A 27111-nucleotide genomic window follows, 5' to 3' on the forward strand; every position below is an offset into this window, starting at 1 on the left:
TATTACACAATTAAAGACCACCCTCAGAGCTTATTGAGCCCAAGGCGTATTTTCAAATCTCACCAACTTGACATTATAACAGTTTCAGCCAGAGTGAACCTATCCCAAGGTCCCCGAGTATGAAGGTGAGCATAGCCCCAGGGGATGAGGGACATTGCCAGGCAATGCACTGACACTGCCCCTTGGCAAAGGTTGGCACCATGCCGTGAATTGACACCATGACTGTGTAGGTGGGGTGTCAGGGGGAAGGGGTCTGATGTTCTGGGGAAGGATGAGGTGCCGGCACTCACTGCTGGCGGTGTGGGGGATGGGGGAGGCCTTGGTGGGGGGGGTGCCAAACGCTGGCTGTGATCACTGGGGGTGAATGCTGGCTCTGATTGGGATGGGGCTGGAGTGCATGCCGGCTCTGACTGGGATGGGTTTGGTGGGGGGGTGGGTGGGGGGTGTTAATGCCTGCACTGACTGTTGGCGGAAGCAGGGGAAAGAGGGCAGCCGCTGAGACCTCTGTGGTGGGGTGGGGGTGTTGTCACTTTTTGGCCTGATCAGGATGCCCTTTAAGCATGGCACCCTGATATCAGTGCAGCTGGGCTTTGTTGGCATGTTGAGGCCCTGTCCCTCTACATGATGGCATGAAACATGCTCACCTGTTTTTTTGTGACAGAGTGTACTAGGATCTGGAGTGAAAACCAACCTGTTTTTCCTCGAGAAAAACATGCCGTTTTTCTTGCCGGGACCAAAATTCTGCCATTTTTGGTAAAATATCACCCATAGAATTTCATCCATAGATCCATGACAAGATGGTATGTGGAGGGGAACTTGCAGGTGATGGTGTTGCCATGCATCTACAGCCCTAGATGGTAAAGGTCATGGGTTAGGAAGGTATTCCTGAAGATGCCATGGAGAGCTTCTGTAGTGTATCTTATATATAGTTCACACTGTGGCCACTGTTGTCAGCGGTGGTGGAAGTGAATGTTTAATGTGCTGGCTGGAACGTCAATCAAGTGGGCTGTTCATTTTTTGGATGGTATTGAGCTTTTTGAATGTTGCTGGAGCTGTACTCATCCAGGCAAGTGGAGAGTGGTCCACCACATTCCTGGCTTGTGCCTTGTAGATGGGGGAAAGACTGGTGATGTGAACTAATCTCCAAAACAACATGAATTTTAATTTCAGTAATCAAAGTAGGCTCCCTGTTCTACAGCACATTATTTTTCCATTAAAATCTGTCCTTCCAGAATTGATAATTACTATAGTTAAGGGAGGCATAATCATTTCAGATGGTGAAAATAAAAAAAGGAAACTTATTTTTCCCTTCATATAAAGGTTGCTATGGTGTTATTTCCTGGATAGATTAGCTGGTCCTAATTCTAAACATTGTCATTGCAATTTGCAAGCAGGTACTCCATTAGAAACTTGACAGCTGTGGATATTCACTGCCTCTTCTCAGGTACTGGAGGATTCGAGTTACTAGATGACGTGTAAAAATGTTGCACCTGCAGGGTTTGAGTATCATCGTTCCTTTACTTTTGTTATTTAAAACTCATCCTAATTTAAATCTTAAAGCAGATCCTGGAGGTGAAAATCATCCTGCTTAATTTAATCTGGTGTTGTGAGACTTCTTACTGTAATTTCAGTCAGCCAGTGGCCAATATTAAGCAGCACAAAACTCTGCATTTAAGAACATTTTTGGTTGTTCATGTTGCTTCTGTTTTTAACGCAAATGGATTCACTCAATGATTCTTGAGTTGAGCAAAGAAAATGAGGGGTTACAGGTGGGGCATAGACTCCAATTCAAGAAGTTAAAAGAAACTGTTTCACACAGAGGGGCTGTTAGAACTTGACGTGCCTTCACCACACTTGGGACATGTAAAACATGCTGCTGATTTAGCTATCTAATAATATGCACTCTTGCACAGAGTCAAGATCTACTCCAAATATTTACTTTTGAGTTTTATATGCAACAAACTATGTATACAAATTCATTGTGCATAACTTGCATATGGTGAGGTTGGTAGTGGGCACATGCATTACAGATGAGCAGAAGGAGTGCAGAGGCTGAAACAAATATTTATTTGAATTGGCAGCTACTCAGTAATGTTCCTCCGCAGTTCCTCCATTAATGCCCACTGTGTGGATTCGATTCTTTCTTTACTGGCCACCCGAGTAGGTCCCATATCATCTTAGTGGTACTAAGCATTTTATGTTGCAAACTGTGGGCAATAGTTCACAGGCCAATAAATAAATCACTGAGTATTGATTCTCCCAGTAAAAATAGGGATAAGAACATGTCCAAAAGGAACACAGGTTTTATATTTTATGCCCTTGGCTTGAATAAGGATGCAGTCAGAGAGAAATGTTTATTACATTCAGATCATGCAAAGTGGAAATGCACACAGCTGGTTGAACAACATATTCATTTCACACTCATTTTGTTATTAATGAACCACACCAAATTAGAAGTGCTCTGTGCACTATCTGTAGAGCACAGGCTAGTGTGTTTGTATCAAGTAACCATTTGTAGCATTTTAACCTGTTTCCAATAAATGGATTCACTCCATAGCCTGCAGGAAATTTAGCAAATCATGCACCAGTGCACTTAAATTTACACACAAGTGGCTTCAATCTGTGCACCACCAGGAATTCCCCTTCTCAACACCCCACATATTGTGGCAGCTGCAGCAATGGACCCATGATGTGGAGATTGGACTGGGGTAGTGTGGTGAACCATCGTTGGTTCCCACTGGATAGTACTGAGCCAGGGGCTAGCCAGTACTACAAGGATGTACATATGTTACTGTTGGGTTGTGCTATTGTTGCTGTTGGGGTTAGGGTGGGGTTGTTACACCTTTGTACTGTAGTGTTGTGGTACATCCCAGTCGGGCTCCGCCTCCTGGGAGAGGTAGAAGAGTCCCTGCTCTGGCCGGGACCCCTTCAGTCTGGGATAGTGTATAAAAGTTCTGGCAGCTTCATTACAGTAAATAAAAGCCTTTCATTTACTGAGCTTCAAGCCTCGTGTTTGAGTAGCGCATCAATTTTATTTACTGTCATTAAACTCTCGTCGAGGAAAAAAAAAGAGAGTATGGAGCAAATTCTGAAGCCGGAACGCCTTACGCTAGATCCACGTGCGGTGGGCACTTCTAACACCTTCGACCACTGGCTGAAGTGTTTCGAAGACTACCTGGCAGCCTCCGCAGCGGTCACCACAGATGATGACAGACTCCAGGTCCTCCATGCGAGGGTAAGCGACACTGTCTACCTCGCGATCCGTGCGGCCACCGATTATACTAAGGCCCTCGAGCTTCTGAAGAAGTGCTATATCAAACCACCCAATGAGATACACGCTCGTTACCTCCTAGCCACTCGACGACGGCAGTCTGACGAAACGATGGAGGAATATGCGAACGAGCTCCTACAGCTAGCCAGGGGCTGTAACTGCAAAGCTGTGTCGGCTGAGCAGAGCATGAATGACCTCGCCCGAGATGCGTTTGTGGCCGGGGTCGGATCGTCGTACATTCGACTTAAACTGTTGGAGAAGGGTAACCTTAACCTTACCCAGGCCATCGAGCTAGCAGAGACGCTCGAGACGGCCTCCAAAAGCTTAGTATTATATCCGGAGGACCATGTGGAGACAACGTGGCAGGAGCAGTCGCCAATCCCTCCTCGTCCCTCGGGTTCGAAATGCTGCGTAATGGCGTGCTCACACTCGGGCCAGACGATGGCAGCAGCCCCGGGCGGCCCGCGGTGCTATTTCTGTGGGGGAGCGAAGCATACTCGGCAACGGTGTCCCGCTAAAGCTGTGTTGTGCACCGCATGCGGTAAAAAAGGGCACTATTCAAAAGTGTGCCGATCTAAACCCAGGAACGGCAGTGCGGCCTGCGATTCTTCAGAGCTCGGGTCTTCGTCGTCGAAGTCATCGCGGGGTTCGTCCACGTGCGAGGCCAGGACGACGCCATTACGGTCGACAGAGTCGGAGGAGTATGACCACCAGGGGTCGCTGAGTTTGGCACCCTCACCCACGTGCGACTCATGGGAGCGGCCATGTTGGTCGACACTGACCACGAACGACCAGCAGGGGTCCTCCTCATCGATTTCAGCTGCCTGCAGTGGCGCTCATGAACCAACGGTGGCGTCGATCATCCTGGACCAGGCCAAGCCTCATAGACTTGACAAATCTATGATGAATATCCAGGTAAATAACCACGTGATTTATTGTCTGTTTGACAGCGGGAACACTGAGAGCTTTATCCACCCAGACACTGAAGCGGTGTGGACTCCAGATTCAACCTGCCAAACAGACAATCTCTATGGCATCAAGGTCCCGGTCTGTTGCCATGCTAGGGAGTTGCGTGGTAACCTTGAAGGTGCAAGGCACAGTTTACGAGCGTTTCAAGCTCCTCGTGTTCCGTATCTTTGCGCGCCAATACTTCTCAAGTGGACCATGAAGTTTAGTCCGAGGAGTGTAATCCTACAGTACGGTGGGCCACTCCCTTCACTGGCAGTGGAAAACAGCAGCAGCCTCCAAATTGCCCAAATTGCCTGCAGCCTCTCGACGCTGAAGATCACCACACCCTCCTTGTTCCAGAATCTTGTACCAGGCTGCAAGCCCATCGCAACTAAAAGTAGGCGTTACAGCGCTGAGGATCGGATCTTCATTAGATCCGAGGTTCAGCGGCTCCTCAAAGAAAGGATCATACAACCCAGCGCTAGTCCGTGGAGGGCGCAGGTCGTGGTGGTCAAGAGCGGGAACAAACCCCGGATGGTCATTGACTACAGTCAGACCATTAACCGACATACGCAGCTGGATGCGTATCCCCTCCCGCGCATATCTGATATGGTCAATTAGATTGTGCAGTACCGGGTGTTCTCCACCATAGACCTCAAGTCTGCCTACCACCAACTCCCCATTCGCCCAGAGGACCGACAATACACAGCTTTTGAGGCGGATGGTCGCTTGTATCACTTTCTCAGGGTTCCCTTTGGTGTCACCAATGGGGTCTCGGTCTTCCAGCGTGCTATGGACCGAAAGGTGGACCAGAACGGGCTGCAGGCTACCTTCCTGCACCTGGATAATGTCACCATCTGCGGCCATGACCAGCAGGACCACGACACGAATCTCCTGAACTTCCTACGCACTGCATCTCGCCTGAACTTGACCTACAACAGGGAGAAGTGCGTGTTTCGTACGCGCCGTTTAGCCATCCTAGGATACGTGGTGGAAAACGGGGTCATTGGCCCTGATCCAGACCGTATGCGCCCCCTTTCTGAACTTCCCTTGCCTGCTAGTGCAAAAGCACTGAGAAGATGCTTAGGCTTCTCTTATTATACGCAGTGGGTTCCCAACTACGCGGACAAAGCCCGTCCGCTCATTAAGTCCACGACTTTTCCCTTGACGCCAGAGGCCCGATTGGCCTTCGATAAATTGAAAGCCGACATCGCGAAAGCTACGATGCATGCTGTAGATGAGTCCATCCCCTTTCAGGTGGAGAGCGATGCATCTGATTTCGCCCTGGCCGCCACGCTTAACCAGGCGGGCAAGCCCGTCGCGTTTTTTTCCCGCACCCTCCAAGGCCCCGAAATGCGGCATTCAGCGGTGGAAAAGGAGGCCCAGGCCATTGTGGAGGCCGTCAGGCACTGGCGCCATTACTTGGCGGGAAAACGGTTCACCCTGATCACGGACCAGCGGTCCGTGGCGTTCATGTTTAACAACACGCAGAGGGGCAAGATCAAGAATGACAAGATCTTGCGGTGGAGAATTGAACTCTCCACCTATAACTACGACATCATGTACCGTCCAGGGAAACTCAATGAGCCCTCGGATGCCCTGTCGTGTGGAACATGCACTAGTATACAGGAGGACCGTTTGCAGGCCCTCCATAATGACCTATGCCATCCTGGGGTCACTCGGCTCTACCACCTGCCTTACTCGGTGGAGGACGTCAGGTCAGTAACAAGGAGCTGTCGGGTTTGCGCGGAATGCAAACCGCACTTTTACCGACCTGACCGGGCACATTTAGTCAAGGCCACTCGTCCCTTCGAGAGACTGAGTGTCGATTTTAAGGGCCCCCTTCCCTCAACAGATCGGAATGTGTACTTCCTCAATATCATTGATGAGTACTCTCGGTTCCCTTTTGTTGTTCCCTGCTCTGATACATCCGCTGCCACGGTTATCAAGGCATTCCGTGATCTCTTTACCCTGTTCGGGTACCCCGGCTACATCCATAGCGACAGGGGCTCGTCGTTCATGAGCGATGACTTGAGGCAATTCCTGCTCTCATACGGGATTGCCTCTAGTAGGACCACGAGCTACAACCCTAGGGGTCATGGACAGGTGGAACGCGAGAATGCTACAGTCTGGAAGGCTGTCTTACTGGCGTTGAAGTCAAAAGGTCTTCCAGTCTCGTGTTGGCAAGAGGTGCTCCCTGATGCGCTCCATTCTATTCGCTCCCTCCTGTGTACGGCAACCAATGCTACTCCCCACGAGAGGATGTTCTCATTCCCTCGGAAGTCTTCCTCGGGGACCTCATTACCGTCTTGGTTGACATACTCAGGACCTGTCCTCCTGCGGCGACATGTAAGGGCCCGCAAGTCCGACCCGTTGGTCGAACAGGTCCATCTCCTCCACGCCAACCCTCAGTATGCCTATGTGGCATGCCCTGACGGGCGAGAGGACACGGTCTCGATCCGAGACCTGGCGCCAGCAGGGGATGTAGCAACCCGTCGCTCCCATACCCCCTGTAACAAACCCTTTATCTCTTGTTTCTTCCCCGGACACGGCGCGGGCAGCATCGGGACCATTGCTTAACCATTTTACTCCCATGTACAGCTTGCCTGAGCCCAGAAGATGGTCGCCACTGCAGGGCGTGTCAGGATCCCAAGGACTACCGTCACCTCAGGGTCAACCGGCCTGTGAGTCCGTGGAAGAACAGCTGGACGCCGCCTTGGGGAGAACGCCACCGCAAGTGCCTACTCCGATGTCACCGCCGGTATTGAGGAGGTCACAACGACGGTGTGGTCCCCCTGACCGTCTGAACTTATAGACTGCTGACACTTTATTCTGTTTTTTGTACCCCGCCGGCCTTTGTTCTCAAAGGAGGGGTGAATGTGGTGAACCATCGTTGGTTCCCACTGGATAGTACTGAGCCAGGGGCTAGCCAGTACTACAAGGATGTACATATGTTACTGTTGGGTTGTGCTATTGTTGCTGTTGGGGTTAGGGTGGGGTTGTTACACCTTTGTACTGTAGTGTTGTGGCACATCCCAGTCGGGCTCCGCCTCCTGGGAGAGGTAGAAGAGTCCCTGCTCTGGCCGGGACCCCTTCAGTCTGGGATAGTGTATATAAGTTCTGGCAGCTTCATTACAGTAAATAAAAGCCTTTCATTTACTGAGCTTCAGGCCTCGTGTTTGAGTAGCGCATCAGGTAGGTACTGTAAGAAGTCACACAATTTTAGGTTAAAGTCCAACAGGTTTATTTGGTAGCACGAGCTTTCCGAGCACTGCCCATTCATCAGGTGAGTGGAGAATTGGGTTCACAAGTAATCAAATCTTTACAGGTGCAGACAATGCGAGTGGAGAAAGGTTAAGCACAGGTTAAAGGAGGTGTGAATTGTCTCAAGCCAGGACAGTTAGTAGGTTAGTTAGTAAGTCTTGCGACTTGGCTAACATTGTCTACCTCATACACTGAGGAAATGATGTCCCGAGGCATGGTACATCGGCGAGACCATGCAGACGCTACGACAACGAATGAATGAACACCGCTCGACAATCACCAGGCAGGAGTGTTCCCTTCCTGTCAGGGAACACTTCAGCAGTCAAAGGCATTCAGCCTCTAATCTTCGGGTAAGCGTTCTCCAAGACGGCCTTCAAGACACACAACACAGAATCATCGAGCAGAAACTGATAGCCAAGTTTCGCACGCATGAGGATGGCAACAACCAGGATCTTGGGTTCATGTCACACTACCAGTAACCCCCACGATTTGCCTGGGCTTGCAAAATCTTACGAACTGTCCTGGCTTGAGACAATTCACACCTCTTTAACCTGTGCTTAACCCTCTCTCCACTCGCATTGTCTGCACCTGTAAAGACTTGATTACCTGTTAAGACTTGCATTCCAACCATTATCTTGTAATTGATTTTGTGTATATATATGCACTGTTTGTGAACCAAATCCTCCACTCACCTGATAAAGGAGCAGTGCTCTGAAAGCTCGTGCTACCAAATAAACCTGTTGGACTTTAACCTGGTGTTGTGAGACTTCTTACTGAGCAATGGACCCAGTAAGAGGCCTGGAACTGCCAAGGGACCAGGCTACAGTTGAGTGAGGGGGGGATGGGGGAAGAAGGAGGATCAGTGGCAAGTGGACCCCCATCCTCCACAATGCTGGATACCTTTGAACTCGGGAACCAGTCTGCCTTGGGAGCCTTCAAGCAATCCCAACAAGGTTTGCTTCTCCAGCTGTCTGCATGGTGACTGCCCTGACCACTACTGATTGAATAAACATTTGGTTGTTTATTTATTATTGTAACAAGTAGGCTTACATTAATACTACAATGAAGTTACTGTGAAAATCCTCAGTCGCCATATGCCGGCACCTGTTCAGGTACACTAAGGGAGAACTTAGCATGGCCACTGCACCTAACAAGCACATCATTCAGACTGTGGGAGGAAACCAGAGCACCTGGAGAAAAGCCACACAGACATAGGGCAAATGTGCAGACTCCGCACAGACAGTGATCCAAGCTGGGAATCAAACCCGGATCCCTGGCGCTGTGGGATAGCAGTGCTAACCACTGTGCCACTGAGATGGCGGGGATGAGGCTGTAGTTGGCTGCTTCACTGAGTGCAATTTTAACCCAAATTTTGCCCTTCAAGAAACCATTGAGATCAGATGAAACCTCCCCAAATTTTACTTTCTATGGTGTGTGATGACAGGCAGGGTGTAAATTCAGGCTTTCACCTGATCCTGTTGGTGGCTAGGAGTTTTTATCTTGTGCAGTATGCAAAGCAAAGACTCACTGTTTCATAAACATGGTGAGAAAAAGTCAAAAATATACAGCCGACACCCTATCTGCCTGGCAACTTCCAGAATAAATTCAGAAAATACATTTCTTTGGAAATGGAACAGAAGCCATCAAACTTAAGTCTTTCTGAATAAACATCCATAGGCTGAATTTAGACATTTTGGAAGTGTCAGATTTACTCCCTTCTAGTCCCCTCATACTGATCTTTAGTTTCATCTTTCATGGCAACAGATTGTGAAGTTATCTGACCCTACCAGTTATTTAGCACGAGTATGGGATAATGACAAGAATTCTTGGCATCAAAATATCGTTTTTAGTTCGAAAATATTTAAGAAGTGAACTAACTTCGGTGCCCACCCAGTCAGAGTCTGCTAAAAGCAGCTGCCTCAGATTAACCATGAAACAATGATGATTGGGAGAATGCTGCCTACAAAACCACTTCAATTAATTACGCTCACAGAACCTTGCAGGAAATCCTTGACAACAGTTTTAGGAGGATTTTTTAAAATTCCAGCCAGAATTTAAAATGCAAAATGATTTGGTTAATGTTTAAAGAGGTCTACTTGCAACCATATTGACTTAACTTTGATTCTATTTCTGTACAGCGAAGATTTACTAGGCTAATTTCTGGAATGGCAGGTCTGTCATATGAGGAAAGTTCAGTTAGAATTTTATTCATTGTAGTTCAGAAGAGTGAGAGGGGATCTCATAGAAACTTAGAAAATTCGAACAGGATTAGACAGGTTCAGAAAGAAAGTTCCTGATGTGGGGGAGTCCAGAACTAGGGTTCATAGTTTGAGGATAAGAGGCAAACCTTTTAGGATGGAGGTGAGGAGAAATTTCTTCACTCAGATAGAGTGTTGAATCTGTGGAATTCACTACCACAGAAAGTAGTTGAGGCCAAAATGTGTGATTTCAAGAAGGAATCAGATATAGGGGACAATTCTCCCAACACTAATTTCTTAGTGCAGCAGGCCAGGAGAATCGTGCGATGGTCGATTTGTGGAATTTCCACGACCGTTCGTGCCGTGCTTGCATCTCCCAGGCCCGGATTTCTGGTGGCGTGGTGCCAGAAATTGGTTGGGAGGCGGGGCTAGCATTTAAATAGTATTTTACCTATTATTTAAATGACTATTCACGGGCCCGGGATTGAATTCTCCAGGCCTGCTAGCATCTCTCAACCAGCCAGAGTATTTCACTCCAGCAGGGATTACTATAGCTCCCCACTTTTGGGGAACTAGCGGGATGACCCCACTGGAGTTAAGGGGTGGCAATCGGTGCCCCCCAGCAGGTTGGGCAGCGGGGGATGGTGCCCCCTGGACATAGACAACTTGGCAATGCCAGCTTGTGCCCCCTGGCACTGCCCAAGGGGCAAATGCCCATGCTTGGAGTACCTTGGCACTGCCCACTGAGCATGGGGCAGTGCCAAGGGGGTGGGGCCTATTGGGAGTGGGGCCAAGGGGGCGGGACCTGCTGGGGGTGGGCATAGGAGGCGATCGGTGGAGGTGGAGGGTCCTGCTGCCACTCTGCATTGGGATTCAGTCAGGGTCGGAGGGAGGCCAGCGATCGGGGTAGGCTGGGGGCAGGGTGGTCAGCCGGGGGGTCTGCCTGCAGGGGGTCTACCTGCGGCGGGGATCATCACTGCTGGAGCTGTGGGGGCTAGAGATCGGAGCGGGCCGGGATTGGGGTGGGGGGGTGGGGGGGGGGGAAGAGGGGCTGGGGCTGGCCCGCGAATAGACTGGAGGCCACGATCAGGCCATGGGGGTTTGGGGGTTCCTGCGGGGGACACCGATTAAGCTGGCCAGCAAATGAGAGAATGACACTTCGGGGCCACTGCGCATACGCAGAGGCCCGCTGGTTTCAGCCTCTCCAGCGTGAATAGGCCCCGCTCCCTGAAATCTAATGATATTCACGCTGGTGGCCTCTGTATTGCACAGAGTGTGGGAGATTCTTCTCTGAACTCCCACTGAAAAATAACAGTGTGAATTACTCCAGTTTTCCCACAAATTCGACACTTAGAATTTTTTGGGGAGAATGGCCCCCATAATATTGGGGCTAAAGGGATCAAGGAATATGGGGGAAGGCAGGATCAGGATATTGAATTTGATGATCAGCTATGATCAAAATGGATGACGCGGAGCAGACTCAAAGGGCCAAATGGCCTACTCCTGCTGCTATGTTTCTATATTTCTATTTCATTTTGGGCACAGTGCTCCAGATACTAACTTATTGCGTAAAATAACATCTCATCTCTCTTCTGCCAATTATTTAAAATATGTGCCCTCTCATTACTGATCCTCTTGTCAGTGGAAACAGTTTTTCCTTACTTACTCTCTCACTGCCTTTCATTATTTTTGAACAGCTCTATTAACCTCTTCCTTGAATTTTCTTTGCTCAAAAGAAAAATTACGTCGACTTATTTAGTGTCATTGATTCATAGAGGTTTACAGCATGGAAACAGGCCCTTCAGCCCAACTTGTCCATGCCACCCTTTTTTTTTTAAAACGACTAAGCTAGTCCCAATTGCCCATGCTTGGCCCATATCCCTTGATAGCCATCTCACTCATGTAACTGTCTAAACGAGTCCTGACTGAAGACCCTGATCCTTGGCATCATTCTGACGATCCTCTATACCTACTCCAAAATTTGAGAGAGAAATGTAAAAAGACAGAAAGATTGATAGATGAACGCAGGGACAAAATTGGAGGCAAGAAACGACAGAGGGATTATTTTTTTCCATTCACAGAGATAGATTAATTTCACTCTGGGCACCATTTGGGCAAGGGACTGAATGCTTTCTTGTAGGATTTCCTATTTCTTTCCTGGAGTATTAACAACAGCTCACCGATGTCAGCTATCATAGAGAGAAACTATTAAAAAAGTACGGAGAGTTCAGATTCGGGCATGTGAAATGTTTTTTGAAAAATGAATCAAAAAGATTAGAGCAACGTCAAAGCTATCTCAGACAAGGATCTGACAAAGATCTGACAGGCACAGTGCAATAGATCACTGAACTTTCCCCCCCAAGCATTTAGAGTTACCATTGCAAAATTTCAATCTGGATTTCAGAGTGTCTTTCCAGCATTCTATCTATTCACCTTCGTCACTATACCTGGCACAGCTTGCCATAGGTGCTGGCTTCAGAATTCTAGGATCAGACACCTGATTGACACATCCAGACCAGTGCTAAGGACATTTTATTCATGGCCTCAATCCCAGTTTTATCATGACACTTATCTGAGCTGGGCCCTTTTGCTTCTGCCCATCCATCCTACCACTTGATGCCAGTGACAAATCAAACAGCAGAAGGCATTTAATAAGGTTAGTGTATAAAATAAAAGCACATGGTGTAGGGGGTAACATATTGGCATGGATTGAAGCTTGGCTAGCTAACAGGAAACAGAAAGTTGGTCTTTTTCTGGTTACCAGGATGTGATGAGTGGTGCGCCACAGGGAACAGTGCTGGGGTTTACAATTTATATGAATAACTTGGATGGAGGGACTGAAGGTATGGTTGTTAAATTTGCTGATGACATATCAGGAAAGTAAATTGTGAAGAGAATGTAAGGAGGATACAAAGGGATGTAAATAGGTTAAGAGAATGGGGAAACATTTGGCAAACAGAGTCAAATGTGGGCAAATGTGAAATTGTCCATTTTGGCAGGAAGAGTAAGAAAGAAGCTTATAGTCTGAATGATGAGAGATTGCAGAGTTCTGAGGTGCAGAGGGGTCTGGAAAATATGCAGACACGGCAAGTAATTAGGAAAGGTTAAATAGTGTGTTATCATTTATTGTGAGGGGAATTGATTATAAAAGTAGAGATGTTATGCTTCAGTCGTATAGGGCATTGGTGAAACTGTATCTGGTGTATTGTGTACAGTCTTGGTCTCCTGATTTGAAGGAAGATGAAGGTTTACTGGACTAATTTCAGGAATGGGCACATTGTCTTATGAGAAAAGGTGAAAGAATTTAGGTTTGTATAAATTAGAGTTTAGAAGAGTCAGAAGCGACTTGATCAAAACCTTTCAGATCCTGAGAGATATTGACAGGATGGACATGGGTGTGGAAAAGAGTTTCTTCTTGTTAAAGAATTGTGAACTTTCGGTCACTGTTATAAAATAAGGGATGGCTCATCTAAGACAGGGAAGAGGAGAATTTTTTTCTCTGAGGGTCATGAGTCTCTGGAACTCTCTTCCTCAAAAGGCAGTGGAAGCAGAATCTTTGAATTATTTTTAAGGCAGTGCTGGGTAGATTCTTGATTAACAAGGCAATGAAATGTTATCGGGTAGGTAGCAATGCGGGGTTGAAGTTACAATCAGATCAGCCATCATCTTATTGAATGGTGGAACAGGCTTGAGGGGCCGAGTGGACTACTCCTGCTCCTTATTAGTATGTCCGCATGTCTGAAATGGCCAAATGGCTTGATGCAATGCAGCAGAGGCGATCCATATAGAAGGGTGGTGAGAATTACAATTCGGCATACAGCAGCTTCTGTTAGCAGACTAATCCCTTATTCTTGCCTGCAACTCTCCCAAACAGCCAAAACTCCTCACTGCATCATGTGTGTAAACAGATTTTCTATTATCATTGCTGTTTCTCCATTTCAAGATTCAAATTCTATAACACAAAATTTGAATAATCTTTAGTTATAACAACAGACTTCAAGATTTCAAGTGTAATGAGAATGCAATGATAAGTATCCTGTGGTGTATATTATGAAACATCTACCAGAATCTTAAAATGATCTATGATTGTGAAATAATTGTAAGTATTTTTAACTGATGAGGCAGTCAGATCACAAATTTGACATTTAACAACATATTACTTGACTGTTATTGGAACGAAAAATATCATATCCATGTTCTACCTCCTTTCTTGCAAATATCAAACCTCCCGAGGGTGATTTTCCCATCCCGCTGTGCTGCTCCAGCAGTACAACGGGCCTGGAGACATCAGTGGAGGCCATTTCGTGGGCTTCCTGCTTGGCGCCTGGGTCTTCATGCATCTCTGCAGCAAGGTTTTTTAGAGTAATCACCTCCGTGCCGATTTCCAGCATTGAACTAATTTCAATATTTAAATCCCTATTTGCATCTGATTAGCGGGCCCGGGACTGACGTCTCCAGCCCCGCTATGTCTCCCCCTCCACCAGGGTTTATTCCAGAGGGGTTTACAACAGCTCCCCACTAATGGGAAACAAGCGGCCGACCCTGCTGAAGGCAACAGAGGCCATGGAGGATTCCCAGGAGGTCAGGGGTAAGGGATGGGGTGCCTCCTGGCAATGCCAGCCTGGCCTCTTGGCACTGCACAAGAGGCAAACTTGCCCACCAGGCATTGGGTGGTGCAAAGAGGGCGGGGCCTATTGGGGTATTGCTGATGGGGTTGGCAATCGGTGAGTGGGTGTCCCGCTGCCACTCTGCATTGGAAGGGGTTTGTGGGGCTACCAGGGGGTTTGGGGCTGCCGGGGGGGGGGGGGTGGCGGTGGCCGGGGTTCGGGGAGATTGGGTCTGGTAAGCATCAGGGAGATCGGACCTGGACTAGGGAGGTTGGGACGCCGGTGATCGAGGAAGGGGGGGTGGGGGGCTGGAATCGGTAGGCCAGTGATAAGAGCCAGCTGAGCTATCCAGCCCAAACCGGCCAGCAATCTGGAGGCTGGCAATGCAGGGCTATTGTGCATGCGCCAATCTCCGCTCTGACAGATCGGCACATGCACAGTGGCCTGCTCAGAGCGATGCTGCCAGCCTTTCCCAGGTTTTCAGAGGAATCCTGTTAGGGCGCTCTGCAGTGCTCAGAGTGTGGGAGATTCATTTTGAAAATCCCGTGAAAAAAACCAACATGAATTACTCCCATTTGCAAGCGAATTGGGGACTTAGAATTTATTTGGGAGCATCCTGGCCCTTATTTCATTGAAGCTTGAGTAGCACTGAGACTCAATTTACATAGAACAGAATTCAGTTCTTTAAGTGCCTCAGTTAAAGGTGAAGGCTTTTTAATATTTTGATAATAATACATGATCCTCCAATCCAACGTCCTCCTGCAAATTCTTTTTACCCCTTGGATAGATCTCCTCAACAGAGGAACACTTGTTTGGTGGTCTGATTGAATTTGAATAGAGGCCAATTCTATCATAAATAGCTCAACAGAAGCACATCAATCAAAAGCAAGAAGCTGGTACAATGCATACAGAGGTCTATGCTGCTTTTCAGAGACTCAAGCCAATGAACTAAGTTTATTTTATTGTTAACATGTTCCAGTACTGTGTAGCTCAGGCAGGACATTTCCATTCCACTCAACAGACGCATGGCAAAAATCCGCCGAGTTACATTCTTCGCCTATAGCTCTCAGTACCAATTATACAGAAGGGACAGCATGGTGGCACAGTGGTTAGCACTGCTGTCTCACAGCTCCAAGGACCCGGGTTCAATTTCTGACTTGGGTCACTGTCTCTGTGGAGACTGCAGGTCCTCCAGTTTCTTCCCACAGTCCGAAAGATGTGCTGGTTAGGTGCATTGGCCATGCTAAATTCTCCCTCAGTGTACCCAAACAGGTGCCAGAGTGTGGCGACGAGGGGATTTTCATAGTAACTTCATTGCAGTGTTAATGTAAGCCTGCTTGTGACACTAATAAATAAACTTTAAACTTTACCAAGATACTTCAGTGACCCAGGACAGGTCTTGCTAAAAAGCTCTAAGGAGGCTATTTGCAGTGACAAGCAATCATAGAAACCCTACAGTGCAGAAAGAGGCCATTTGGCCCATCGAGTCTGCACCGACCACATTCCCACCCAGGCCCTACCCCCATATCCCTACATATTTACCCACTAATCCCTCTAACCTACGCATCTCAGGACACTAAGGGGAAATTTTAGCATGGCCAATCAACCTAACCTGCACATCTTTGGACTGTGGGAGGAAACCGGAGCACCCGGAGGAAACCCACGCAGACACGAGGAGAATGTGCAAACTCCACACAGACAGTGACCCAAGCTGGGAATCGAACCCAGGTCCCTGGAGCTGTGAAGCAGCAGTGCTAACCACTGTGCGACCGTGCTGCCCATAGTTGCTGCCCAAATAACAAAAATCATTTGTTATTTACGGTAACTTTTTTTCATTTCATAGTGTGAAGTTGGGTAATTCAAAATAATAATTTTACAAGGGACTGAGGAAATTTAGTATCTGTGTTCCAATTAATTGACTCAGTTGACAGGAGGAATTTTAAGTTAAACTTCAAGCAAGAAATAATTACCATGGCCTGGTTTAAAAGTATGCATAAACCAGTGTATTGGTTCCTACTCCTGTTTTCTTTGCACTCTGGAATAGTAGATTGGTATATCGTGTTGACATGTTCACAGGAAGTGATGTGATGGTAGCGCGTGGGTTCTCCCCCAGCCTGGGCAGTCACACAGAATGTAAGAGCTGCCAAGATCTCCAGTAGACAGCTTAACCTGTTAGCTCCTTGTCATCATTTCCGTACAAACCAGCAATTTGACATGGTGTCAGGAGCTGGCTGAGATGGTGGATAACTGGGCAATGTAACATCGCAGCCTGTAGTGTTAACATCTCCTGAATAAAGCTTAGTTTGTTGAACCTCCACAACTTCCTAAAGTCAATCCTGTGAAAACCACACAAAAAAGGAGGAAACCGGACAATGCAGCAGCTAAACGAAGGATACACAGAAGAAAAAAAATAATAAAAATCATCGCCTCACAAAAAACGACGGCGAGAGTCAAAAATTGGTTGCAGCCACCTGGAGGAATAATGAAAATTCAAAGAAAATAACTTTGGAGAGAAGCTTGCCATGTGCTCCTTCTGAAACTTAACTCAGTGGTTATAAGTAGCAATTACTCTGCAACAACAAATTCAGAGGTGGACACTGCCAGCCATGCACCTGGGCAATGCCCAGCAGACATCCTTAGCACTGCCCACCGGGATGTACCAGGAAGCATGACCTATGGTGTGGGGCCTAAGGGGTGTGACCTGAAGGGGCAGGGCATGAAGGGGAAAGCCTGATTGGTGGGGGGGGCCTGCTGTGCACTCTGCATCATGATCAGATCCAGGAGAGGGTGGGGCCACTTTGCATCGCAATCAGATCGGGGGGTGGGGAGAGAGCCTGCTGCCACTCTGCAATGGGGTGGAGAAGGGACATGATCAGTCTGGGTGGCAAGAGGGGCTGCGAGGCTAGATGGCCATGTGTTCTGGGGCTTGTGATTGGCCACGGGCTCTCACAATTGTGGGGGGTGCTGGTTGAGGCTGCCTGCAGCAGCAGAGGTCTGCATATGAACTGTGGCTCCCTCTACAGGTTGGCTGGTGAATTAAGCCCAGCCCACTGCCTGCAGCAGCTAGAACAGTCTACATCATTTTTTCAATGACTAAAGGTGGCATGGTGGCACAGTGGTTAGCACTGCTGCCACATAGCACCAGGGAACCACGTTCAATTCTGGCCTCAGGTCACTGTCTCTGTGGAGTTTGCACTTTCTCCCTGTGTCTGTATGGATTTCCTCCGGGTGCTCCGGTTTCCTCCCACACTCCAAAGATGTGCGAGTTAGGTGGATTGGCCATGCTAAATTGCCCCTTGTGTCAGGGGGATTAGCAGGGAAATATGTGGGGTTTGGGAATAGGGCTTGGGTGGAATTGTGGTCGGTACAGACCCGATGGGCCGAATGGCCTCCCTCTTTACTGTAGGGAATCTATGATTCTATGAAGTACGCAAGATTGGGCGTGAAAACACACCCAAAAAACGGATCAGGAACTTTCCCATTTTCATGCTAGCTGGACACTTAAAATCATTCTCATAAAATTCCGCCGATAGTGCAACTTGTCATTAAGTGTACTAGCTATTGCTGGTGTTACAAATCAGTACTGGATCATTCCACTACTGGATTGGCAGCAGGTAAAGTTGGAGGTGGACAATGGGGCAGCAGTCTTGCTGGTGCCAGAGGCTCTTTATAAAGAAAAGCTTCAACATATCTCTCTGAAACACTCAAATTAACACTGGAGAATTGGTTCTGTTGCGCAACCTTATTGATCTGATAGTACAATTGAATGGACAGATGGCAGATTTGTCCTTGCACATAGTCAAAGGAAATTACCCGGCCCTAATGGGAAGGACTTGGTTGGAAAAGATCAGGTTAAATTGGGCTAATGTCAACCTCATGACAGATTCTGAATCACGCCTCACCTAAATCCTGAAGAAACATGCTATTATTTTCAATGGTGATCTATGAGTATGAAAGATATCTCAGTGAAGTTGATGATAAAGAAAAGGATCAGGCTAAATGCTTAAAGGCTAGGTCAGTGCCTTACACACTCTGACATAAAGTGGAGGCAGAATTAGAGCGACTGGTCAAGACGAGAGTCCAAGAACTTGTTAATGTGAGTGAATGGAATACCAATTGTGCCAGCAATAAAATAAAATCGATCCTTATGGATGTGTTGATTTCAAAGTAATTATTAATCCTGTACTCCATGCTGAACAATACCTTCTACCCTTGATCGATAACCTGTTTGCAGGGTTGTTTGGAGGCCAACAATTTAATAAGATCGACTTCAGTCAAGCATATCTACAAATATACTAGGATCAGGATTCACAACAGTTCCTGACGATCGTGACACACAAAGGGTTATTTCGATACAAAAGATTACCATTTGGCATCCCTTCAGCTCTGGTGTTGTTCCAACAGGCTATAGACCAAACTTTAAGTGGGTTAAATGGAGTCCCGTGTTACCTGGATAACATCCTAGTGACTGGGAAGAACAAAGAAGAACATCTCCACAATCTGGATGCCACATCGAGTGATTAGAAGATTATGGATTAAGAGTCTGAAAAGACAAATGCAAATTTTTCCAATATTCAGTCGAATATCTGGGACATGTAATCGACACTAAGGGACCGCATAAGTCAACTTCGAAGGTTAAAACTATTATTGAGGCACCTGCATCTCAGAATGTTAACCAACTTCGATCTTTCTTAGGCTTACTGAATTACTACAAAGGTTTGCCTGCAATCTGGCAACTTATCTAAAACCCTTGCACAATTTACTGTGTCAAAATAAAAAATGGAAGTGGGTGGAACAACATTAGAAAGCATTCATGCAAACCAAAGAGGTGCTGCTCAAGTCAGAAGTGTTAACACATTTTGATCCAATTCTGCCCCTGCAGTTGGCATGTGATGCATCACCTTATGGTGTTGGGGCGGTAGTTTCCCACACCATACTATCAGGGGAAAAGAAGCCTTTGCATCCAGAACATTGAATAAAGCCAAAAACAATTCTGCACAGATAGGGAAAGAAGCTCAGGAATACATCTTTGGGATAAAACAGTTCTATGAGTTCCTGCATGGGAGGAAATTCACCTCACTCTTGGACCATCGTCCATTAACAACAATATTTGGACCACATACTGGGATTCCACCACTGGCAGTGAGCAGAATGCAGAAAGGGGCATTACTGTTGTCAGCACACACGTATACTATGAAGTATCATCAGTCAAACCTTCATGGTAACACAGATGAGCTTTCTCAACTACCGTCACCAGATAGTTCATCGATATGTAGTTCGGGTGGAAACATTTTCTACTTTGAGCAGGTAAGATAATATTCCTGTAACCACAAGAGAAGTGAAGAAGCATGCCCCAAATGATCCCATACTTTCTAAGATAATGGGCATGATGTTTCGAGGCAAGACTTCAGCTGTATTCCACTTGAAGACCTGAGTTTTCCATACAGGCAGGATGTCTTCTCTAGGGAATGAGAGTCATCATTCCACCACTGTTGAGAAAATGTGTATTGAACCAATTGCACAAAGGCCATTGTGGTATTGGGAGGGTGAAGGAAACAGTGAGGAGTTATTTCTGGTGGCCTGGTTTAGATGTTGAAATAGGGAAGACAGGAATGTGTTTGTCTTGAGCAAATGTGTAGAACCTGCCACCATCGGTGCTATTACACCTGTGGGAATGGGCGGAAGAGGCTTGACAATGGGTACACATTGATTATACAGGACTATTTGAAGGATGCATCTTTCTCATTCTAGTTGATGCTCATTCAAAATGGCCAGAAGTTACCATCATGAAATAAACTTTATCAGAGAAGACAATTGAGAGATTGGGAGAGATCTTTAGCTGATTCTAACTGCAGTTTAGAACCAGCAGCAGTTGACACGGGTAGGCACTTGAAATCAAAGAGAAAGCCTGTTTAAAAAAAAAACTGCCATTAGAAGCTCTTCAGATTTCATCAACCGTGAAGGGAAAAAAAACAAACAAAAAATACTGCCTGCTGTGAAATAGCCTGGCGTGCTCAACAATTGGTGAATGATATCGGACCACAGTCCATACCTCAAGAGTTTGAAAATGTATTGAAGGAAAGTGGAATGCAACATATCAGGTCTATGCCACACCATCTGCTACAAAAGGGACTGGAAAAATGTTTTGTGCAAATGATGAAGCGCACTTTAAAGATAGTCAGAGTTCATTCACCAAACACTTGAGTCAATTCCTGCTCAGGTACAAGAATACAGCTCACTCAACAACCCAAGATTCTCCGGCATTGCTAATGAATAAACATCAACTGCATACAGAATTCAACTTACTAAAGCCACATCATCCAGAAAAAGCAATAGGATCAGGTTATGCAGCAGGAAAACAAAGCACAGAGTCCAAATCCAGCTTTGCCAAGAGACGGCCTGGATCTGCCTAGAAACCTGATACTAACAGAACCAATTGGGGAAAACAGTACCTTAATTACCAATCAAACACTGAGTAACCTCATAACTTCGGCTCCGGTTAAAACAACCTCTGATAACGTTCATACCAAGCTAAAGACACCAGAGGTTGCAGCAAGTAATAAGAAGCATACTGCAGAAGCAGAGGTTTGCTGACAACAGGGCAGCATGGTGGCAAAGTTGTTAGCACTGCTGCCTTACAGTGCCAAGGACCCAGGTTTGATTCCTGGCTTGGATCACTGACTGTGCAGAGTCTGCACGTTCTCTTGTGTCTGTGTGTGTTTCCTTCGGATGCTCGTTTCCTCCCACAATCCAAAAGACGTGCTGTTTTGGTGCATTGGCCAGGCTAAATTCTCCCTCAGTGTACCCGAACAGGTGCTGGAGTGTGGCCACTAGGGGATTTTCACAGTAATTTCATTGTCGTGTTAATGAAAGCCTACTTGTGTCACTAATAAATAAACTTTAACCATTCAGAGCACAATGACCTCCAAAACGTCTGACTTTTTGACTGTGGTTGTTAATTAATTGTTTGTGTGATACTGTTTAATGTGTTGGGAACATTTGATTTAAAGGGGGAGGAAATGTTGTATTTTTATAGTTTTTTAGGAATTCCTTCCAGCAGCTGTGCAGCTGAACATGGACACTTTAAGAGAATGCTTGCAGGATATCATCGAAGATGATGTCATCAGCTGTTTGCCTAGGTAACAAAAGTGTAACATTGCAGCCTGTAGTGTTAACTTCTCCTGGATAAAGAACCTCTATAGCCTCCTAAAGCCAATCTTGTGAATACCAGAGGATTGTGTGGAGAGGTTTAGTTGGGTGCCCATTCCTCGGGATGCTCAGAGGTGTAAGAGGCACTACATTCTGCACTGCCAAGGTTGGCATGTCACTTTGCCTGGCCTTAATGCATTGGAGGGTGAGGTGTGCCATTGTGATGTGGCCCGCTAACTGGTTGTGGGGAGGGGGCAAGCTGAAATGCTCCTTCAGAAAAGGAGGAGTACTAATGATAAATTCTATTTGCCTCTTTCAGAAGAAGTGAAACCATAATGTGGCACAGCGCTGGAGAACAGGTGGTGGGGTGCCCAATTTCTATGTCACTGGCAGATATGGAATGGAATTGGAGGACCACCGACCAGCTCACTTCATTGGTCATGATGAGCGTGGGGTTCTCGAATGAAGGTTAAGAGTGTAGTGCACAGGTACTTGTCTAGTGGGGAATGCAAACATTATGGGATCCTCTCATCTGAAATGGAAATGTTACAGCAAGAGTGGCCATTGAAATTCCAAAGCAGATGGCACCATGCTACAGGCCACCATTGTCTCCTCAGCCCGCTAAGCATGCACAGTGACTATCTGATGCTTAAATGTACTGATATATTGTCTTCTTCCCACAGGCACACCATCTGTAAAAACCATTGGTGATCCTGAGGACCACCCATTAAGCGCTGAAGAAGACATTACACTTGTGCCAGGGTCACACCCTCTCTTGGAACCAGGCACCAGCATTAGGTCATTAGCTCCATGGATACCCTATGATGAGGGCACATCACAATCGTGTGAGGAATTGGCAGAGGCAGAGAGGTCCCAGGGTGCCGCTAGTGGGAGCACTGCTGGAGACCAGGACCATGCTGAGTCCGAAGCAAATGGCGAGTCTCTGGAATAGTCCATCAGGTGACAGATGCTGGATGTCCAATGGAATGCACGGTGAGATCTGGTGGTGAGGGTCTGCATGGCATGGTCTCTGTCATGGAGGAGTCCATGTGGAGCATGAATGCTACATTGACCCTGTGCACTGACCAGTGTGAGAGATCTGCTGATGCCACGACAACTGAGGAGTGCCTAGCCATAACGCTGGATGCATCCTCCCAGGCAGAGGCTGCTCAGGCTCCACTGGCCAGAAAACAATTGCCAAGGTCATCATCACGGCCACCAGGACAACAAGGTCAGCTGTTTGTCTCCAGTGCCACTGCTATCAAAATGCAATACCCACAAATCAAAGCTGAAGGCACCAAGAGCACAACAGGGGCTGATCATTATTTGTATTCATTATTTTGAAATTTGTGTTTGGTGACAGTGCATGTTCTTTGTTGGTTCATTTATAATAACAATCATCTATTAGTCTTTACTGGGCTGATTTGACTTGATAGGTACCAGATGCAGCACAGGCTTGTAAATGCGATGGATATGATCTTACCTGCCGTGCACGCCACACTCACTCTGCAGCGAAGGTGGAGAGTTTGGTGGCCAGCCAAATCTCCGTTCATTGCGGCGGGATGGGAAAATCCCACCTGCATTAACGGTGGTAAGATTCTGGCCATTGCATGGGTGCTGCTAGATATTTGGGTTGGTCTAGCATATCACAAATGTTTGTAAAGGAGATAGTGCCATTGACATGTGGAAGCATCTAAGACTGGCTGAGCGTATGCAAGATCAAGGCATTCCTGCCTCACTGAATGTTCCTCTCGCTCACTGACATGTCCTCACCCTATGCCTCCTGGAATGTTCATCATCAGAACCATCACTGGATGTTCCCCCCGACATGTGGAGCTGCCTAGTTTTCCTCAGCCTCCAATGGGGACCCCCTTGAAAGAGCCAGGTTGTGCAGAATGCAGCATGCTACCACTAAGGGAGAACTGCTCTGGAGAATGTGGTTCAACATTGATGGTCTTAGAAATATATGCAGATTTACCAGTTTTCATGTTCTGACCTAAATAATAGTGTGGTATGACTAGGGTCATCTCTCGCTAGCCAGATTATGGGTACTTCAAGGCATGCCATCTCTAGTATTTGTCACAATTTGGCTAGTTGCCATGGAAATTCCAAACAATTTCAGAGGGACACACCTATCATATGAACAACTATACTTAATATTATGAAAAAATATTTCAAAGGATCTTTTGCAAAAAGTAACTGAAGTTCAACTATTTTGTGATTTGTTCAAAAAGAGGATTTAAGGGAATTGATTTTTTTTTAAACAACACAGGCTTCTCCAGGTACTTTGCCTCAGGCACAACAGAAAAACTTGTTCCAAATGCCAAATACTCTGAGACTTTGAGCTCAGATTCATTTGAAATTGCATGAATTGAGCAAACAATAGACCTTTTATTGTTCTATGGATGACACAAGGGATTTCAATTAAATACCCATGTCATTTAACAGGAAGGAGATTAAATCAGAGACTTCCATAAAATCTAAGGCTGGAATTCTCTGATTTCGTACATCCTGCTGCCAGTGAAAAGGGAGAACCGGGCGTTCAGCCAAATCTCCATTCACTGCAGCGGAACTGGAGAATCCCAGCTGTGGGCGAGGTCGGAGAATTCCAAATATGCAGAGATAATCATTTACAGAAGCATGAATCGGTCCTATTACTTTGAATCAAGTCATGATAGATTAAAACAGACAATTTCCATTCATCGGGTGCCTCTGTTTACAGAACTTTCTTTTTCTTAAAATTGCTTCTCGGTCAGGGTTTAAACCATCTTACCTTTAAGTAATTAGGCACACTAGCAATGCTTTATCGTTGTGTCTGTTGTGCCTTTGTCGAAACCTATCAAACATGTCAAAGTTTTATACCCAAAAGTGTCCTTTCAAATATATGCTCACCTTTTGAGAAGTCAGTCTGAGAGACAACTTCACTTTGCTTGATCATTTGGCAGCAAGTTTCATTAATACATGCACAGAAGGATGCTGACAGTCGCCTGTGGTGTTTAACAAGTGTTGTGCATGTTAACTCTACCTTGTAGAGAATGTAGCCAGTTATATACATTAGGTGTTTGCAGCATTTAAGTATGCTGCTTAACTGATTGTTTAACTGGCTGTAGAAGTCAGTTATCCACACAAACTGTCTATTTTTTCCACAATGCATTCATGCAGTATCAAAAGATTAGAAGCCATTTTTTCATCATGTAATTAAAATTATTGGCTAGTTTATTTTTGGTTTCAGAAGAATATGTTTCATCTGAACTCTATTAATCATAATTTTAATGCTCCCCACTAATTATAGTAAGATAGCAGATACAAGGTTTTAAAATGGGACTGGCTGATTTTCAATTGGAGCTATAGAATCACAGTGCAGAAACATATGGAGGCTTGGAAGGGTAGGCTAGGTAGACCAATGATCTCCTGCCAAAGCAGGAAAACTATCACACTAAAATTGGCTCCTGCAAGTACATGAGAAGAAAATGCATACAGGCAATGCCAGCCAAATGGCAGAAATATTGAGTTACTTGGCCTCAGTATTTACCAGGGAGGCTAACATGCTGGACATAACATTAAAAGAGATAAAAAGAGATATTAAAGCATTTAAGTTTGAAATGGGGGAAATCATTGAAAAAACTAATCAAATTTTGAGAACAGGAAAGCCCAAGGGATTGCATCTGGACATATAAAAAGATAGCTAAGGCATTATTTCAAATAGAAAAGGGAGCAGTGCCAAATGACTGGCAGCAGGACCAGGGAGATAAATTACGGGCCCTTGTGCTTCTCCGGTTTTCAGGCCCCTTATCTCCTCCCCCACACTTAAACCTTCACAACATTTACGTATCTAGAATTTGGGAACCATAGTCACGGTGGAGTCAAATTACTTTTATAGGTCTAGCAAAAACCTCCTGGCTTTTGTTAAAGCCCTTTGACATCCCAAGTTGCAGTATGATATATTTTACAAGCATGGCTTTGTCAGACAAAACAATACTTGGTTATTCATATTATGTGGCCAGCTCTGTTTCTTCGAGTCTGGCCCAATGCAATATTTGGACAGCAACATGTGAAAGACTTGAGCGTCATATGCACCACAAATAACAACCTCACATTCAAATGAAAATTTCTTGAACTATCAGTGACATATTCTATTAGTGCATAACACCTAATTATTAGACATTTTGCTTAATATCAGCGGCAGGAAAGATTAAATTTACTCAAATGTAATAGAAAACATCTGGAAACCAACAATATAATAAATTGGAATCAGTATGGATTTCAAAATACTGAACTGGCTTGGGCTCTTTTTCCTTGAAAGGAGAAGACTGAAGGATGACCTGATAGATGAGATTAATGAAAGCATTTCCTCGGGCAGACACGCAGAAGATGTTTCCACTTGTAGGGATGTCCAAACTCTAGGTCATATAAATTAGACAGCTGCTAATAAATCCAAGAGGGAATTCAGGAGAAATAGACAAAATGGGTAGATATATTTGTTGCTTATCTTACAAGTGATTTGCATATACCAATCAGGTAGCTCTTTCGGGTACCAACGTAATAAACGAACTCAAATTAACTTAGGGACAAAGTAAAAGGGGCGGCTCCCCAAAAGGAAGGGGAGAACAGCCCGAACCAAAATCAAAGTCGAAAGGAAACTTAAAACGTCAAACCAAAAGGTGATTATCGGGGTCGATAATACACCCCAGCCCCTGCGGCGCCCAGCGGTCGCGGAAGGCGTCAACCGCGCCCGTGGACACCGCATGCTCCCTCTCCAGAGACACCTGGCCGCGAATGTAGCCGCGGTAGAGGGGCAGACAATCGGGATGGATGGCCCCGTCGATCGCCCGCTGCCTGGACCTATTGATGGCGCGTCTCGCCAGGCCCAGGAGCAGGTTCACGAGGAGGTCGGCATCCCGACCCACCCCTCTCCGCACCAGGTGCCCGTAGATCAGGAGCGTGGGACTGAAGTGCAAACAAAACATCAGTAAAAGGTGTTTGAGGAAACCAAAAAGGGTGTGCAGCCTAAAACACAGAACGTAGACATGGTCCACGGACTCCACGAGGCCACAGAAAGGGCAGTCTCGGGAGCCCGTGTACCGGAAAAACCTACGGTTGCACGGCACTGCTGCATGCAGCACCCTCCACCCCAGGTCCCCGAGATAATTGGGGGAGATCCCTCCGTAGAGGGATCTCCACTGGGGACCTCCGCCGCCCGGCGGCAACAAGGCCCGCCAAGGTGTATCCGGGCGACGGGCGAGGACGCGGTAGTGAAAGGTGTGCAGCAGCAGCCCGTACAGGAAACGCCTCCGCGCGGTGGAAAAGGGCACAGAGGGCATTTCTGCGAGGTGGCACACGCAGTGGGGCACCTGACCCGGGGGGGGGAGGTCTAGGCTTCGGGCCAATGTGAAATTCCGTCCGAGCAGGGGAACGCTCGGGCGGGATCCCACCGCACGCCTGCGCCGCCTCCAGACCGCGTGCGCACTCGGGGCCGAGCACGACCGTCCTAAGGTCTTGGATGGCTTTGGCCGCGCGCCAGACGGCCACCCCCGCGCGCTCAGCCAGCACGTGGGGGCTCATCCAGCCCGCTCCTCCGCCATCCAGCACGTCCCCGATCCTGGTCACCCCGGCGTCCACGGCCCTCCTCTCCGCCAGCCACCTGAAGTCGTAAGGCTGGAGGTGCGGATTCCTG

This window comes from Mustelus asterias, chromosome 3, assembly GCF_964213995.1.
Source record: "Mustelus asterias chromosome 3, sMusAst1.hap1.1, whole genome shotgun sequence".
Classification (NCBI taxonomy): domain Eukaryota; kingdom Metazoa; phylum Chordata; class Chondrichthyes; order Carcharhiniformes; family Triakidae; genus Mustelus; species Mustelus asterias.